The sequence below is a fragment of the Octopus sinensis genome, linkage group LG1 (genome assembly GCF_006345805.1).
Source record: "Octopus sinensis linkage group LG1, ASM634580v1, whole genome shotgun sequence".
Classification (NCBI taxonomy): Eukaryota; Metazoa; Mollusca; class Cephalopoda; order Octopoda; family Octopodidae; genus Octopus; species Octopus sinensis.
This window is the reverse complement of record NC_042997.1, coordinates 49,489,160-49,495,995: the sequence shown is the minus strand read 5'-3', so window position 1 is coordinate 49,495,995 and position 6,836 is coordinate 49,489,160. Positions and strand designations below refer to the sequence as shown.

The 6,836-nt window shown below is 36.5% G+C and overlaps 1 long non-coding RNA gene across 1 annotated transcript in view; it reads right to left on the bottom strand.

The window, feature by feature from the left end:
* LOC118766243 overlaps positions 1-6,256 on the bottom strand; it is a 24,816-nt gene extending 18,560 nt beyond the window's left edge. Inside the window, exon 1 of the long non-coding RNA XR_005002150.1 lies at positions 6,245-6,256. This is a non-coding gene — a long non-coding RNA (uncharacterized LOC118766243). The remainder of the gene's footprint in view (positions 1-6,244) is intronic.
* Between the last annotated feature and the right edge of the window lie 580 nt (positions 6,257-6,836).

Here is a 6,836-nt window from a genome sequence, read left to right as displayed (position 1 = left end):
TCTTGTTGTAGCCAGCTGGTGGCCGTTGACACTTTCTATAATTTTAATTTTTTACTGTAAACAAGGCGGCGAACTGGCAGAAACGTTAGCACGCCGGGCGAAAAGCTTAGCAGTATTTCGTCTGCCTTTACGTTCTGAGTTCAAATTCCGCCGAGGTCGACTTTGCCTTTCATCCTTTCGGGGTCGATTAAATAAGTACCAGTTACGCACTGGGGTCGATATAATCGACTTAATCCGTTCGTCTGTCCTTGTTTGTCCTCTCTGTGTTTAGCCCTTGTGGGTAGTAAAGAAATAGGTATTTCGTCTCCCGCTACGTTCTGAGTTCAAATTCCGCCGAGGTCGATTTTGCCTTTCATCCTTTCGGAGTCGATTAAATAAGTACCAGTTACGCACTGGGGTCGATATTATCGACTTAATCCGTTTGTCTGTCCTTGTTTGTCCCCTCTGTGTTTAGCCCCTTGTGGGTAGTGAAGAAATAGGTATTTCGTCTGTTTTTACGTTCTGAGTTCAAATACCTCCGAAGTCGACTTTGCCTTTCATTCTTTCGGGGTCGATAATTTAAGTACCAGTTGCATACTGGAGTCGATCTAATCGACTATCCCCTTCCCCAAAAGTTTCAGGCCTAGAGTAGAAAAGAACTTTTTTACTGTAAATACAATAAATAGTACAAAACTACGCTCATTATGGCAATATTCATTACGCATTTATAATAAAACAAGGGAATGTAAAGCAACACTATATACACCAATATTTAAATCCTACTCTACCACACATATTTACAGACGCAAAACTTCTACATTAATTTATACCCGCCTGATATGTGTATCCAAAAAGCTGATATCTTTTGCACTTTCTCGGCACTATAATTACTACGAAAATTTTGAATTTCTTGCTAAATAATGATTACACGTGTTTATTTCTCCAAACCGATTATATGAATGAAGCTCTTGAAAGATTTTCTGAAGCGCTTTTCAATGAATCGCAAATACTTCTCGACTGAGAAGTGGTTTAGCGATGTAAGACTATTGGATAGACCAATTTACTTCTAAAGCACATTCCTGGCAGCTGAGCAAAGACACAATATTTCGTTTTACAACCACAATATCGAAACCTGGTCGTATATTATGATTTCAAAATGAAATATTGTGTTCTTGTCAGCGATTACTATTTACGTACCAGCTGCCAAGAATGTGTTTAATGAGTAAATTGGTCTATCCAAAGTGCTATGCTGCCAAACTTAAAGGGCATTTAACTCTTTTGAGACACATGGTGATTTGGTATGTGTAGCCAAAAGGACCATACATTTTTTTCTATTAAGATTGAAATTGATGGATGCATGTAGAAAACAAACGATTAAGCGCCTAAAACTACTTTCTAAGTATCTAAAACTATATTGTATAGTTTTTTTTATATTATATCTACTGAAGGACAATCTCCGATTATATCTACTGAAAGACAGTCTCCGATTGGCTATTACACTTCAAAATGTTTGTTTCATCGGTCCGATGGATCGACCTCAAAGTCTTTTCAGCTTGTATCACTTTGGCCGATCAGTCGGCCCAGGTGTTCCAAGAAGGTTAAGCAATGCGTTCGTAGATAGTTAATGGATTGGATATGTTACTGATGAAAGAGTAATACCTCTTGAAATATGTATATACTCTAATTACCTTTTTTTCCATCTTCGATCGTATTGCTTACATAAACGTAAACGTAATCGTCTATAAAAGACTGGAACTTTCAGTGCTAGGTCTGAATTCTATAGAAAGTCTGTAGAGATAAAATTAAAAAATGAGTACGTTGCACTGCTAACACCAAAACAGGGGACAATATTGACTTGTAAACTTTTAATATACTTGGTAGTGCGCGCGTATATGTATAGTTGTCACAGTCCTTTAACAGAGCAAGAAGATGGAAGAAATCCACGTTGTCGCTATTGTAGCTAAGAATATACTACACTTCCAAGAAAGGCAGTAGCTACAATAGCGACAACATTGATTTCTTCCATCTTATTGCTCTGTTAAAGTATTTGCGTAAAATTATATTAATGTGTCCGACTGATCAAAATTATATTTATTTGTGCAGCTGATGATAGCCCTGCGTTTAAATTGATGTAATGATTGCTTTGTTCATTTAATTGGAGTTGCTTGAAACGGTCGTACTGCATAACTTCTTGATATCTTGTTGCTTATTTTGATTTATATATATATATAATATATATATATATATATATATATATATATATATATATATATATATATTCCTTTTAATCTTTTTATCCTTTGTACTTGTTTCAGTCATTTGACTGCGGCCACGCTGGAGCACTGCCTTTAGTCGAACAAATCGGCCTCAGGACTTATTCATTGTAAGCCTAGTACTTATTCTATTGATCTCTATGCGAAACCACGAAGTTATGGGGACATAAACACACCAACATCGGTTGTCAAGTGATGGTGACGAGATAAACACACATATACAAATACATACATGTATACATACATACATACATACATACATATATATATATAATATATATATATAAATACACACACAACACACACACACACAACACACACACATATATATATATATATATATATATATATATATATTATATATATATATATATATAATATATATATATATACACGACGGGCTTCTATCAGTTTCCGTCTACCAAATCGACTCACAAGGCTTTGGTCTGCCTGAGGCTATAGTTGAAGATACTTGCCCAAGGTGCATGCACTGGGACTTAACCCGGAATTTTGTAGTTGGGAGACAGACAGACAGAGAGAAGGAGGGAGAAAGATATATATATATATATATATATATATATATATATATATATATATATATATATATATATATATGCGTGTGTATAAAATATGCATTTCCGTTTGTCTGCCTGATTCTCTGTCAGCCTGCTTGTATGTATGTATGCATGCATGTATGTATAAACTGGAAAGAGGAAAAATTGAGAGATTCAATGAACTAGGTCGAGGGTAGACGACAATGTGAAGAGTGAATATTAATAGGAAAGAAGCGATAAAACAATGGCATACAAACAAGCATATGAAAATAACCTTTTGAATGGTGAAATTTTGTTTATATATTTAGTATTTGATTGCCGGATCCCGTGTTCCATCTGTTTCCGGTTGTCAGCCTGGAATTTATACAGTTGTGGCCGAGACCAATGAATGATACTTATACGGACGCAGTACGTACGGATACAAAGAAGTATTTAGTGAATATCAACGTAAGGAATATACATGTCAACACACACAAACATATTAAGGTGGTGTGTGTATGTCTAAGCACTGCGTGTGTGTTTATACGCACGTCACACACACATGCGTGTACACATGTAGATAGTAACACACACATACGTGTCCACACTAAAGTTAAAATGTGTATATATATATATATATATATATATCACCTGATATATATGTATATATATACATATATATATATCACCTGATATATATATCAGGTGGTGCTATTAAGTTAGACATGGCCTGGACCAATCTTTGGTCGAAACATATCTAAGTTTATCTAAGTTTATATATACATAAATATATAGTAACGGAGCTATTGTTAGCACTAGAGCTATCCATATAGTGGTAACTCTCTTATAATTTATGTATAAACTTGTATTATCTCCCTAGTTTTATGTGCTAAGCCACTTGGTGTTAAATTGATGGTATTATTAAATTAATATCAAATTTTTCCCCCTCATTTATAATATATATATATATATATATATATAAGGTTAATCCAAACGGGAAAACAGAAAAAACAACAACACGTGGAACAATTACAGTATTATTATTATTAGGCGCTCAGGAAAATGGAAGAAGGAGGGTATGACGTTTCGAGCGGAGCTCTTCGTCGGAAACATAGGAGAAAGAAAGATCCCGAGACGGGAGGACAGAGGAAAAAGAAATTGCAGTAGTCTTCACGAGGTCACATACTGAAAAGACGGAAGTAGTAAAAAAAGGAGGAAAATGTTTTTTAAAAACAGGAGAGCTGAATCAAAGAGGGAATGGTAAAAAAGGTGTACGAAGAAAACGAGGGTGTGTGTGTGAGTGTGTGCGTGTGTGTGTATGTGTTGTGTATGGTGGACAGTGGCTAGTGCAGGCAGTAGTAGAATTAAAGGAGTGTGTGGGGGTACCCTAGCAAGTCAGAAGGCAGATCAGAAACAGGGAGGTATGTGTGTGCGTGTGTATGTATGTGTGAGTGTGTGCGTGTGCGTGTGTGTATGTGTCTGTGGAGGCGAGATAAAAAAACAAAAAATAGGTATATGGTTAGTGCGTGCAGGCGAACAGATGACATAGCAAGTCTCGAGTGAGTGGTCAGTGGTAAAAAAAGGGAGGAAGGAGGGAAGAAGGGAAGGAGGGAAGAAGGAAGAAGGGAAGGAGGGAAAGGGTGGGGGCGTATGTAAAGTGCCAGTGTTGTGTAGAGTAGTGTAGGTGTCCAGTGTGCTAGTTGTGTGTATGGCAAGTAAATTTGAAGTGTGTGTAAGTGTAATGTATATATATATGCAATGTGTGTGTGTGAGTGGGTGTGTGTATGTGTGTGCGTGTGTGTACAAAAAGGGGGGGGGTTAAAGAAAAAAAAACTGCAGCGGAGGGGGGGAGAGGAAGAAGTGGTCCCGCGGCGACAGTCGCGTGGGAGAACCCAAAGACACGCGCCGGCCCCAGATACGTACAGGAGATCTAGTCGGTCAAACCACGAGCGTGGTGCATGCATGCGTGTATGCGTGCGCGAACGTGCACAATATATATATCAATGAAAGAATGGAGTTGGGACTCCGTGTGGGCAGTCATCTAAGAGTTTTTGTTCATCTTGATGCTGACATAAGCTCCTTGTTTTTCCTGATGAGAAGGCGGCATGATGCACCCCTTATTCCTTCGAAATTAGGAATATGCAGCCTTCGAAACATATGTCGAGAATAAAGGAATTTTGTTAAATCGTCGCTCAACTCCATTCTTTCATTTATTAGTATTAAAAAAACGCACAAATTTCCACACGAAAGCACGTGATCTCTGCCCTTGGCATGTAGCTTCAACCGTGTTTTTCTGACGTGAATTTGCTACCCAGGTATCGGTTAACCGAATTATCCATACTAAGATAATTCATTCAACTACTTATATATATATATATATATATACACATATATATATATACACACACACACACACACATGCACTACACATATATTGAGAGACCGACATGCAGACAGACAGATGCGTGTATTTTGTTATACTGCCAAGTGAATATACACACATATGTATATATATACAAGCAAAACGCATACACTCGACATAGAACAAAGGCACAATTTCCCGTTATTCGTGTATGTATGTACGTATGTACATATGTATTATACTTGTATGTATGTGGTGGCGGAATGTATATAATTATATATATATACACACATATATATCTGTATGTATGGAATTATGTATGTATATGTGTGTATATATATATACATATATATATATATATATAATATATATAATATATATACTATATGTATATAAGTATATATGTATCATATATATTATATTATATATATATATATATTATATATACATACATATATATATGTATATATATTTTTTTTTCTAGTTTTCAGCTCAGAGCTGCGGCCATGCTGATGCATCGCCGTTTTGTGCTACACTGTTATTGCGACGAACCTCGTCTAATATGTGGCACTTGGTGAAGAATGGATTTTGATACAGCTACTCTCATTTGCACCTCTTGCCGTGAGGTAGTTTCATCTGGGACTCTTGACAGGAAGATGTCCAGCTTTGATTTAAAAACCGCTACATCTACATCTACTCAGACTCTTTGGGAGAATATTAAAAAGCTGTGAGCCCTTGAAACCCAGGCAGTTGCAGAAGCTGGTCCTGAAGCGTGATGGCATTGCTGGGATCTTTGGCACTATGCAGTGTCGTCTCGTTCTAGCATTGGTGTAGCTTACAATGGATGGATGGTTTGATGCGGTAAATGCAAAATACCAACACAAACACTCACAGTCGTTTACACATGTGTTTTCTCGGAATAATAAACATTTACACACGCGCGCACATACAGTACCTACCCATTCAACCCTACCTCTAGATGTTGTCCTTATGTCTGATTATATCGTCCGTGATATGTGTATGTACATGCAATGCATAGATGCATTTATTTATTTATTTGTTTACAGGGTCATATATCATTTTGTACCAATCCTCACAGAAAGCATCAATTCTAAAATTTTATATCTATTTTATTGATTGTCGTAGTCTGCAGGATGTTTTGCATCATAAATGTAAATAATATATATATATATATATATATGTATAATTGTGTGTCGTTTGTTTTTCTTTTTTTTTTTATAAACTTGCGCTGACCTTAGGATTTAGTTGGCGGAAACTGACCCCTTATTCGCATAATCACCGAATCTGGAACTTAACTATGGTCAACCCATAGCACTTATTCAGCATTGCCTGACACCTTTGGGTCTCACTGACACCATCACCTCTCATAACCTCTCTCTATATATATATACTGTTGTGTCTGGGGAGAGTCATTCTCTTTTAGTGCCTTATAATTTAACACACACACCGATGAAATTTCCACTTATTTTCTTTATTTTCCTAAAATTCTCGTTGCGTCTTGCAACCTTTTCAATAATGAATGATTCAACACACAAACCCACATAAAGAATCTTGCAAGCCAAATCCAGATACGAAATATATATATATATAGTTTTTTCTCATACCCACACCCACGCACAAATTTATATTTAACACTCTTGTTATGAGGTAAGGAAAGAACTCGAGTGC